The sequence below is a fragment of the Haliotis rufescens genome, unplaced genomic scaffold (assembly GCF_023055435.1).
Source record: "Haliotis rufescens isolate VD_foot unplaced genomic scaffold, xgHalRufe1.0.p SCAF_1, whole genome shotgun sequence".
In the NCBI taxonomy this organism is placed as follows: domain Eukaryota; kingdom Metazoa; phylum Mollusca; class Gastropoda; order Lepetellida; family Haliotidae; genus Haliotis; species Haliotis rufescens.
This window is the reverse complement of record NW_025963779.1, coordinates 57051471-57063941: the sequence shown is the minus strand read 5'-3', so window position 1 is coordinate 57063941 and position 12471 is coordinate 57051471. Positions and strand designations below refer to the sequence as shown.

At 37.9% G+C, this 12471-nt stretch overlaps 1 protein-coding gene across 2 annotated transcripts in view; it reads left to right on the top strand.

The window, feature by feature from the left end:
• Positions 1-349: 349 nt before the first annotated feature.
• The window catches only part of LOC124131513 (neuronal acetylcholine receptor subunit alpha-10-like), a 212042-nt gene continuing 199920 nt past the window's right edge, over positions 350-12471 (top strand). For both annotated transcript variants that reach the window (XM_048398307.1, XM_048398305.1), the window contains exon 1: positions 350-694. The gene's annotated coding sequence lies outside the window, so the exon portion shown is untranslated. The remainder of the gene's footprint in view (positions 695-12471) is intronic.

Here is a 12471-nt window from a genome sequence, read left to right as displayed (position 1 = left end):
TCAAATGTGATGACACTTCATTGAGTCCTCCTTCCTATTCCATTTCTCCCCATAAAGATAATAGATAACTACATCAACTAATAAACTAAAGGGCAAGAAATAAAAAAAGAATCTATTTTCATGTCAGCTATGAAGTCTTGCCATAAATTGACAGTTGACTGTCGTCTATATAATCCGAAAGTGCCCACATAATGAAATCAGGTAGTCGTGTTCACTGTCTGTTAAGTATCGTGTTGTCCACAGTTGGAGGCGGTACGAGAAGACACCAGTCCAAACTGTCCGGGGTTCTGCAGTACGTGGCCGCACCATACACTGGCATTTCTAATAGGTTGTGATATCCCCTATCTGCCACTGCTTGTCGGATAGGATATATTTGGTAACATAGGATTCACTGGGGCGCGAACACTCAGAGGAACCAAGGGGAATTAGCGACAAGATCCACCCAATCAGGGAATAGAAACGTGTTCATCTGCTATCATACGGAGGTGGAAGGGTGTTTTGTTTTCAGCTAGAGGAATTTACATGTTTTCATCAATACGGACCAGCCATCCAGCGGTGTCATTAGGTTAAATCAGTGTTTGGCAATATTCTTGCGGATATTATTACCAATATTCCCCAGACGAAGATGTAATGGATTCTTTAATTAAACAGTTGGAAACTACCCTTGCTGATGGAAGATATTTGATTTATTAAGGTAAGAAAGTTTTCATATTGTATCTTTCCTTTGTCCATAATAGGTGTTTTTCTTCCACGGTAGGTATGTCTTAATAAGATCACAACTGAATCGCGTACATTATGTAAAAACAGACAGCAATGGAACAATAATCGATATTAATAAATCTGGCAAAGGATTGATTTTTTTATTCATTTTCGGATGTACGTGGATCCTGAACAAACAACGTTCGTGTGTAATGGCCATCCGATTCGACGTAGGTATTGTGTTTATTTCAAATAAACTTAAATAATGTGCAACAATAGACGTGAAATGCCAACGGTTCTTAATCAATGGTGCTTACAACACCAGCGTGCCTTCTACAGGTATGCAGTCCGTTACAGTTCCGCTCTCCATTGACTATGCAGTCTTTTGTGCCCGTTTCTATATACTGATTACGTCCCAGGATAAAACGTATTTCACGTGTTAGCTTTATGCGGTGACAAAACTATGCACGATTTGCTCACATGTTGACGATCTGAATATTTTTTACGCCGCATCAGGATTTTTTTCCTATTTGCGAATACCGATGTCGGATCTTGAGAAAATATCCATACCATCGTATTCATGTATAGGTCGTCTCGTATTCCGCATTGACATAGTAACATAGACGAATTAAGTAATTACATGTATATTATTTGCATAAGTGTGGTTCCATAGAAGTGAGTCACGTTCTAACAGCTTCGAGTTATACCTAGATATTTATGAATACTGGCTTATTGATTTCTGTTATGGATATTTGTTAGAGGAGAGAAAGTACACGTATTTGTTACTTGAACATATAGACACAATGATTATGACGCAACGCAACATCAACGTTGGTGAGAAAGCGGACCTTTGGGACTGCCTTTAACGGGCACAGTGTATGTGTGTCAAAAGAAATGGTTTCATATTTATATACTTTAAGGTGGCTAAAGCATATCAACACGCTACTCGTTGTCATAAATGTTGCCTGCATCTTACTTGAAAGCAGGGTCGCAGTTTTGGCTTTTTTGTTCGACAATCTCCAATTTTTGCTAAACGGGGTTGAAAAATGTACCAACGTAGTTAGAACGATAAAGCGTCAACGCCAGAGGAAAATCAGATTCCATAGTGGTGAAGTCGCCAGACTGCACTTATATTAATATCTTAAGATGATTATGACACGCGCAATACGTTATTGAAAGGTACAGCACACCTGTTCCGTTGTACCAGTAATTCATAATTATAGTGAGTGAGTGAGTGAGTGAGTGTTGTTTAATGCTGCAGCAATATCCAAGCCTTATGGCTGCCTCTAAACAATCGAACCTGGACAAGGAAAACCAGGGACAGAAAACATAAGTATCGACCCACGCCACGGCCAAGTCAACGCGCATGAGGAACGGATTCTTGGACCTGAAGACCATCATGGACCACTGAGGACCAATTCTCCCCCGGAATTCCCACGGTTCATAAAATCATAAGACCGACAGCCAAATGGTCACGAGACTGTTCATATTCATCATTCAGGATACACAGCCGTTGGAAACAGTTTTGAAATATTTCATTCGTAATGAACCCGCTGGTTCAGTCCCACCATCATAACCATACTTCCACTATCGCGGAGCCCAGGCTCACTGTTAGCTCTTGAGCTTTAAGCTACTTAACGATAACCAGTCCTGCTGTTATTTAGTGGTCCTACCCACACAGCATTAATTACAACTTCTGAACACAGCGCACCGTTACAACGTGGTCTAGTGATACCTTGTGTCCTATCAACCTCCAGTTGCTGCGCAATCATGTTGATTCAAAGAGAGGCTTGTAGATACCGTCTTATGCGCAATGAGAAGATGACGCAGACGATTTGTAGGCGATCATTATCTGCAACCGGAAAGCAATAAAGGCCAAGTTTTCATGTCAATGTGCGAAAATGACAGGTCACTCTGACAACCACGGCTGGTCAATGATGGCTTGTTAGCACTTCAGACTAGCGTTCGTCTATCACACTCATGTGTGTTCTTTTCATTCACTTTCATCCCTTCTCATTACCGCGGCCTGTACTTCAGCCTACTTCATTAGGAAAATTACCCGGGTTATATAATACTGTTTATTTCGCAAATGCTGACTGCTCTTTCCACTTAAACAACTTTTCTTGGTAATTGCTTTCCTGTCCCTAAATCATTGCTTGCAAGACAACAATTTCTTTCTCCTTGAATGCATGTCATGTATATATAATGTATACATAATATATGTACAATGTCATAGGAATTATGACGTCAAAAACATTGCGTTGCCTGTTGCCTGTGACTACGTTTTACGTCTCCCTCCATTGTCACTACCTGCTACGTCATAGGTATTATGACATCAAAAATACTGCGTCGCCTATGATGACGTTTAAGTTGTCATTACATCTGAAGAGCCGTTGAGCGGCGAAATATCTTACGTGCAGAAAGGAGTTTGAGAGAGAGAGAGAGAGAGAGAGAGAGAGAGAGAGAGAGAGAGAGAGCGAGCTATGAACACATAGACATATGTACATATATAAAATGTTCAGAATATTTAAAAGAACATTTTAAGGTATAATGGGTTTTTTTGTCTTTCTTTAATTGGTGGTTTAATAGCAACAACTTATATGCTGAAATGTACGACCCCTTTCTTTGATCTCCATCCAGATTCTACCACCACGCATCTAAATGCATTCATTAGGCATGTACTTGTCCATAATATATCAGAAATAAACTATTTTATATGAATGTACACGGCCCAGGCCTCAGGGACCTAGATTAAGAAAATTTAACAGGTGGCACTACCTAGGCTGTTATGGTTATTTATGGAAAGGCTTGTATTATGTTCTATTACTAATGATACTCATTTGTAGGTAACGCCATCCATATATTGCTTAGGCTTGAATGACTGATTATTTCAGAATGGCTTTATGTAAATCATGGTACATAAATGTGTTACATTTAGACATTCACCATCATGTATCGTATTCTACATAACAAAAATGTTTGTTATGTTTTTGTGATTGTTTTCCTACGCTCGATAGGAATTCGATTTAAAGATAAATGTATTTTTTTTTGGTTAAAAAAAACCCTTTGTAATTCTTCAGGTTACCTATTCATGTCTGACAATCTCTCTGCACATTCCGATATAATGGTGGTCCTCGCGCCACGATATCGGGTCTAAAATCCAGTTTATGCGATTCCAGAAAATACCATTGCGAGTTCTGTTGAACACTGAGTAGGTCACGTGTAAAGTAATTAATTTTATAAATGTGCTGCGATTCTCAAATGTTTGTGCTTTAACAATAATTCTTTCCATGTAATCGCAAACCAATCACTATCCCCACTAACGTGAAGAATGCGTGCATATTGCACCTAATGGGATCTTAAGGGATCTGTGGAAATTTGGAGACTGTCATTGACGTGAAGATGATTGCTATTTCAAATGAGAACCATCTGCCTTGACATTTCAAGTTTGACACGACATATATGCGTGTCCCAATTAACACAACACCGAACTGCTCTTTACAGGTCACGTGGTTTAGTCAGTCATTTTGTCGCCTTGTCGCATGGGAACAAAACAGAAATCCTCATCATTTACATAATTAATTCCGTACTTTGACAAATACTATCCTAAATGATAGTACCTAATATGTATGATAACGTGTCATAATTATCGTAATGAATTTCATCTGTCAGACTTATTGATTTGGTAATATGCCTCTCGGAGCTTTGATGTTACAACGTCATTTCCATAACACTATCATCTACGTCAACAATTAGACGTTGAACAGCCATTGCCTAAAGTAGCCCATAGCACAGGGACGAGTTTATAATTGTATTTTTCCTCGATTCTGAGATTTACGGAATAATTTTAAAACCTGTATTTTAATTCTGATGTTAACATTCTCTTTTTACACTTTTTGTTCCTTTTTTGCATGTTGAATATCTGTTTTATATTGATATCAGCAATCTCTTAGCACTTTTCCCTTTTACATGTTTGAATATTTGATTCAAAACCCCTTGATTGTCGATCATCCTGTAATAGCTGTAAGATTGCTGTCGGGGGATATTTGATAATACAATACCCTATAGTATTTGTGAAAAAATGCATAGGTAAGGCTTAATGGTACTCAAACTAAATCATTTGTTACATCGATAATCTTTTTTGCATTGTCAGTAATAATATGTTTCTTAAAATGCACCAAGTATTTCACAACGATATGATATCTGAACATTCATCAATGTAACTATATTAGCCATTTTAGCCAACGTGTGCATGTTGTATTTCAAAGTTATACTTACTAAAGGATAATGAGTGCGGCTTAATTTAACATGAGGCATGTCGGAAAAGCATTTCCTAATGCGAACACTACCAACGTAAACAATGACATGTATTATTAAAGCCTATTACTGAAACTAATAATCATTATTTACCATTTTCTATACTCATGAAGAAGAGGTAATCAATCAATTGACAGGAAATGAAAAATAGCATTGATAAATTACTCGAGGTCTCAATCGATCCCTGTGTTATAAACGCAACAAGATTGTCATAAAACGAAGTTGGAGGACATGTAGTTTGTATGACATTAATACATGAGCCATTGTTTTGAAGTGTCATGATTTGTCCCACTTTAGCCATACCCTATTTACAAACATATCTATATGAAGATTGCCATTATATAAACAGAAACGTGACTACACGTTGATGTCATTGTGTGGGCAAATGACTTGCTGTCATACACCATTACACGGTTATACAAGTTAATGCACCGCTGACATTTAAATCTCGATATTTAAGTCTAAGTTAAAGATGGAACTGCCTCTTATAGAAAGAAACGTTTCATATCACTAGGGAATTAACTAGCAACAACCTGGATGATTGCTTTATCAGTCAAGTGAAAACATCCAGGGATTATTAAAATATTGATTTGATGCTTTAAAAAATCCTTTTCCATCTATGCCGGCAGTAACGGAACCTGGTTTTTATATATATGTATGCCAGTAGTTGCCAATTCGTAAGACCACGCATACCCAAGGCATTGATGTCGTGATACACGGCTACTTGTGTAGAAGTGTGATTATGATATATGTATACGTACGAAATAGCCCAAGAGTAGGTGGCCTGTTTGTAGCGTGCTCTCTCCTAAAATATCTTAGGCGTGTGCTGGAGTAGTGCATATCCACTTAATAGTTTATCGCAAAAATGAATTAAAATTGATATGATATCTAATGTTTAGTTCGTTTTCTCTTCAAGTCCATAAACAGTAAAACATGTTTTAGCACAGTTCCTTCGTAGATTAGATAGAACGTGTAAATTGAAGTTTTGTATCTATTTTGTAAACTATTCAGACAGCCATTCATTTTCGCTAGTTCCAAAATAGTGTACGCTTCAGATTTTAGATTGTATGCATTAGTTTTTAGAGTTTTAGTTGAACTGTTAAAAAATAAAATTGACACTGATATCTTGAAACATATACTCCTGAAATAAAGTCCAGGACCACCCGACCCTTACATTTCTTAACTTTCATGCCATGACAGATTAAAAACAATAATATAAAAGAATCGGGTGGTCTTTTTTAGTAGTATAGGTTACATGTTCTAATTTACCTTTCCAAAATATTTTGTGTTGCTCGAAATACAGTTTCTGTTTTCTTAAAACTACCTAAAGTGCGTCATGTATCACAGATATGTATGACCAATTTGAAAAGTAAAGGATCAAGCCTTACTTCTTTAAGAAATGTGTGTGCTCGACCATATATTTTCGTGATCACTTTCAATTTATTTAAGTCAGTGTAAAGCCTTTGCATGTTTTGGATTATTCTTCATGGATGAACATCGAACATATTTTCCTTTCGCCAATGCAACACGCTAAGACCACATCAACGCATCTGTTTTTGCTGAGAAATAGAAATCCTTTCAACGTGACGTTTAATAATTATGAACAAATCATTAGCAAGTTAAACAAAACAGAATTTAAATAACTGCCCGTTAAGTATATGTCTCAATGCTTCGAGTGTCTTGGGTTTGATACCCTACACATACCCAAAATACAAAACCCTTCGCGATACCAGGAGCTCTGTTCTAAGAAAAGGAGCATTTCGAAAACCATGACGCATTGATGACACCAGGTGTTAGCGTTGCAGGCGAGCATTTCCTGTCCTAGTAGTTGCACTCATCGTGCGTGGTGGTTGAGATCATCAATAAAAGCATCATCATCTGATAAAATTACGTTTTATGTCATACATATATGTGTCTACTAACAAGCTAAACAGATACACGCGCATTAAAAACTCCAGCCAAACCTTATATGCCGCTTTTTCGAAGTCCTCGTTTTGCTTTGATACAAGACGATATATTATCCTTAATTAGGTCAAAGGTTAGAGAAATGACTAAATAAAGAAGCTTTCTGGAATTTGGCGAAACGTTTCGACTGATGTCTCTCACCTCTAATTAGTATAGGATACAACGGTGGTCATTAAATAGCAGTGTTTGTCTGGTGAGCGTATCCGTTTGTGATAAAGTAACGGAAGGATCAATTACACGTGATAAGGAAGCGCAGATGGAGATACGGAGATTCAGAACTAAACCTAATCTGGTATTCAACAGCATCCAATCTTTCAAAGTTTTAAGACTCTGGAATGTAAGCATTACCCCACGGCACCATAGACAGACATTTTGCTTGTGCAGCTTTTGTTTCGAGGCAGTAATATGCCAAACTATGAATTACAACCCTTCTAGCCAATATGCAAAACATATGTCTTGGTTGTTTTGTTTATAGTGCATATATCGCTACATACACGATATATCAGTCCTTGATGAAGCCATAACCATATCAAGAACCTATGTGTAAATGGCTAAGTGTGTACCTTCTCCTTTCTTTATGTTTCAATACCTGCCACGGTCACGTTAACCGATTTTACAATACAGAACAGGCACGCCATTTATAGAAATGCTAATTGTGTAAATGTGAATGTATTTAAACTTGTACTCACTGAACGTACCTGTGTACACGAGAATAACAACATGTTGGGGCACATGAGTGAAGAGGTGCATTATATACACAATTGAAAATGGACACAAATACATGAAACTATGAGTCATGTGGAACGCAAGAAGGTATGGTTCGTTGATACACAAATATCATCCAATTTTTAGATTGCATGCTACGTATAACTGAGCATTATATTCTGGTAACAGTTACACTCAAGTTTAAGGATATTTGACATTGGAATCCCCATCTATAACCGGCTTAAGGCTTCTAAGAATGTTCAATGCTATGACATCAATAACATTCTTGGAGTCAAGTGAAGCGTGACACATGTCCCAGGCCTGGGACATATTCATGCCTAGGACACCCCAAATGTTTTCCTGGAAGTCCCCTGGTAAATCCATGTACATACGTAAATGTGGGACGCACTATCATGCTGTCCCTTCAGTAGCAAGTTTACCTAAATGTTATGGCGATGTGTATGGTTTCATAAAAAACATTGTTATTCACCGATGTATTCATTTCTCAATCTACAGTGTTCATGTGTTTACACAGGGACACAGATGTCCGAATGGGCTTCGGGGTCGCAACTCGCTATACAGAGTTGCGTCTCTTAGCAATAATTCGCTGGTTGTGTGTTCGAATTCCAGATTCGCCCAGACTACGATCCTCGGTTTGTCAGCACCTTGTTCGAGCTACATGTACGACCTGCGTATCTCCGACTGTCATCCAACATGACGTGATCTTTGCAATACTGTCCAATACGGCTTTAAACAGTTTGGTCTCAAAACACAGATCAGTTGGATCTAACTCTAGTGTTTGAGCTCAAATACACCCAGAATGAAGACATATGCAAAGACACACGTGTGATATAAATATATGAAGTCGTAATCACGAAATAAACTATTTAAGCGTTGGTTTTTGGCTTTAAAGCAAAAAATCCCATTTCTCAGCATGCACAAACCTTTTCACTTAAATATTAATCAATCCTCACACGATGAGCTCAGTTGAAAGGCGTTTTATTGTAACATCATGCATTGATGTATGACAATAACACAACAAATAACTTATGGCAAGTAATAAGACCTTCCCCTACGTGAAAATTGGATATAATATTCTCATTGAATTTGTTCATGTCCACATGCATCGCCACAGTGCGCACCAATCATAACCTTTACGGTAAAACCACATGCAGAGCAAATCTTAATAGGACCATTCACTCGGGTGTTTCTCTAACACGTCGAAGTAACGATGAAATCGCCGTGGTGGTTACGGTGTAAAGAACACGACTATATGCATAACGTAACATGTCAGCCCAAGTGTTTTTGTCGGATGCGGCAGCACCCCGACCTTGTACAACGTTATCACCGCCTGTAAATCCTTTAGCATCTTGAGCACTATCGCGAGACCAATAGCTCTCGATGGCGTCAACTCAGACGTGCTCAAATTTTACTTTTTAAAGGTCAATAGTTTCAAATCTGGGTCTGAAATGTCCGCCTGAGTACCAGGACTATATATTGGATTCCCAGGATGTTAACTTCCACCAAACTTTGAAAAAAGAGCTCTGATTTCACGACAGAATGCAGAATCTAACTGACTACAGATATTGTGTATGTGTCCAGAAGAAATCTGTACTCTGACAGTGGTATTTTGCATAAAGCTGAGAACAGAAATTGTTTTTTCAATGAATTAAAGGATATTTGGATATTACTTATTAGTAAAAAAAATGATTTACGTTGCAACATGCAACCAACGAGTTACGAGGAATTACTATCTGTCCCGAGTGAATTACTTTCCGAGCGTTAGCGAAGTAGTTTCTTTATTTCAAATAGAGACAGCTCCGTTACTCTATTGTTTGAACGACGTCATATAAAATCGTCATGACGTCATTGTCAATTATTTGCGACGGTGCTTTCATATGACGTCACGCTTGGCCCCTTTGCAAACAATGAAACAATTATTTTAATGCTCAGTGCGAATTACTGGAAATGTCACCCGTATCCATGCCCTGATTTGTGTTACACCATAATATTTAGGGAAACCGTATAGTGTCTCTCTATGTTAGTAAATCTGCTTCATAATCTGCCACGGCTTTCTATATTCACTTGGACGAACATTTCTTACCTGCCTGTGGGTGAGAAACCCATTTGAGATAACTTGTATCACACATATGTCTGAGGTCGATTTCTAGGTCCATGATTGGCTGCTCCATGGTGATGGCCTTAGGTCAGATTATGACGGACTACTTTTCTGAGAGTAATTCATTGATACGTTTCTTTGAATTCATTTGAATTCATCTTTGTGGTTTTCAGTGTTTAATAAATGTGTTTGGTCTTATCTTGTTTGCATTATCATCATCGCTTTGATGTTCCATATATACTGCGGAAACGTTTTTGTGAAGGATCACACATGAAGTATTATTAGTAAGCCGGAAGATGGATGGCGTCACTCGTTACCGCTTTGGTATGTATTAAAGCGCCTCTCCGATCAGGTGAATAGACAAAATAGGCATCGATTCGATGCTAAAATGGTGCGATTTTAGGATCTGTGACAGATTACTGCACTCGTTCCTGTCCCAAACCATTTATCTTAAAACTCGTTGTTTCAAAACGTATCTAACTTGCTTCGGTCGTAGCATACATTTTGAAATAACTCATAGCAAGATTAATGGTATCTGACAGACACTCGTGGAGCAATGTCTATATACTTTTGTCATTCAAAATGCATTTTCAGTGAAACGAATAAATCATACGTGACATAAAAATGATGAGTTTCATTTGGGCTGTGAATCAGATCCACAGAAAACCTCGTATACGATACTCTGAGTCCCTTGTCACTGCCTCAAGTCTAGAGATAGTTTCACACTTAAGATACGCATTTGTACCTCATAAATCTGTATTGGAGGTCCTAATGAGCCAATTCCCAGGTGTCCCTAATCGTTAGATTCTATTTCGAACTCCCATGTGATGAAAGTAAACACCAAAACATATTTACAGAGACCAGTTAGAACCCACCAAAGGACCATAATTTCCTATCAGTCCAATGACACCCTCAACGCCATCAGTAAATGTGCCTGAAGAATGGACAACTGGTGCAACGTATCATACAGCTTGTAGATGACCCGACTTCTAACCAGCTGGGATGGGAGACCGTTTCCTCACTGACAATCCCAAGAGGCAAGTTAATTTTACAGGTTGCAGCCGCGCTAATGATTTGAGGGTTGCTGCGAGACCTAGTCAATTAACGTAGATGCTCATCTACTCCGTCAGACATGATCACCAATAAAACAGTCCAGTGCTGCCTCTTCCAATCGCAGCCGTTCCGCATTTATGGTGATATCTCTGCACCATTCTTCATAATGCGAAATGACGATGGCCAATAACGATGGCCAATAACGATGGCGTGTGAAATATGTACACTGTACGCCATTATGCACAGTTTTTTTAGCATTATTTTATATTATACTAACTGGAGAAATCCCTTATACGAAATTTCAACAGTTTATTGTTTTTTACTGACAATTACATAACAGTGTATGTAGATATATTACGTTACTGCTTATGGTACTGATTGTTTTAATGTCTTACATCATACATGTGTAATGCAACATTGAGAAAAGAACAACCATACGTCCACTGCTTAAATCATATAACCATGCAACACTCTGCAATATTTTATGATTCCCATCACTTCCAATAATAAAGTTAATTAAACTAAAACGACTGAGGCAAACGTTGCGAAGGCCATGGTTAACCACACAATTTTTCCTTGAGTCAGTTGGTTTTTAACGCCATTTAAACAGTATTCCAGTTACATCACGACATGTCAGCTAAATGTGGGAGGAAAGACCAGTTAAATTGATGCAGGTCTCAGACGTTTACCGCTTTGGTGAGACCCACCAGCACGGGTGCGGTCCTGACAAAACTAGAACATAATCGGGGTGAAACTTACGGACATAGGTTTTTGGCGTCCCCTAGGGACGCAACTCTGCAAAGCGAATTGCGACGCCTTAGACCACTGGTCCACACGTGCCTCCTTAAAATATGATGTAAACAATGAGTCAAAAGTGATGAACACCAATAAAAGAAGAGTACCGAATACCCTCGGTCGCAGGCTATTTACGTCATTATAATAATACAATTATCTTCAATATGTAAAGTAATTAAATCAATAAATGAGTAATCAATAAGAATAATTATATATACATGGCTCAACCTATGCTGTTTTAGACACACATGTAGTAAGTTCATTTCAATACAACATATTAACAAAGTGACACATTTAACTGTGAAAATAACTTTCTTAACATATAAACAAGATAACAAAATAAGCATTTTTATGTCAGATATATTAATTGTACTTCATTCAAATATATGTTTATATTTCAGAAGAGTTAGCAGTTGCTGTCATTCGTTTTTCTTTGATCAACATTAATGTTGATATCGAAACATGTCCAAAAACACAAAAGATATTTGTCAGTGATAAAAAATAACATGTTTATACCAAAACGTGGACGGGTATTAGCAATGTTTAACAACATCTTTCTATCGTGTTTCAACTGATGGCGCAATCGATGCCTCCTCGTAGAATTTCACAAGCTACATTTTTGAGTTAAACAATACAGATATTTATTAAAACATGTTTGTGAAGGTTTAAGTTGATTAAACCGCAGGGATAAGGAATGCCAGTGAGTGAATATGAAGTAAAAGAGAAAAGAGTATCGCACAAAGTAGCCATAGTAGTACTGGGCCAACGTACAGGAACCAATGATTGGGTGACAGTCATCGGCTCCTATTTGCTTCGGC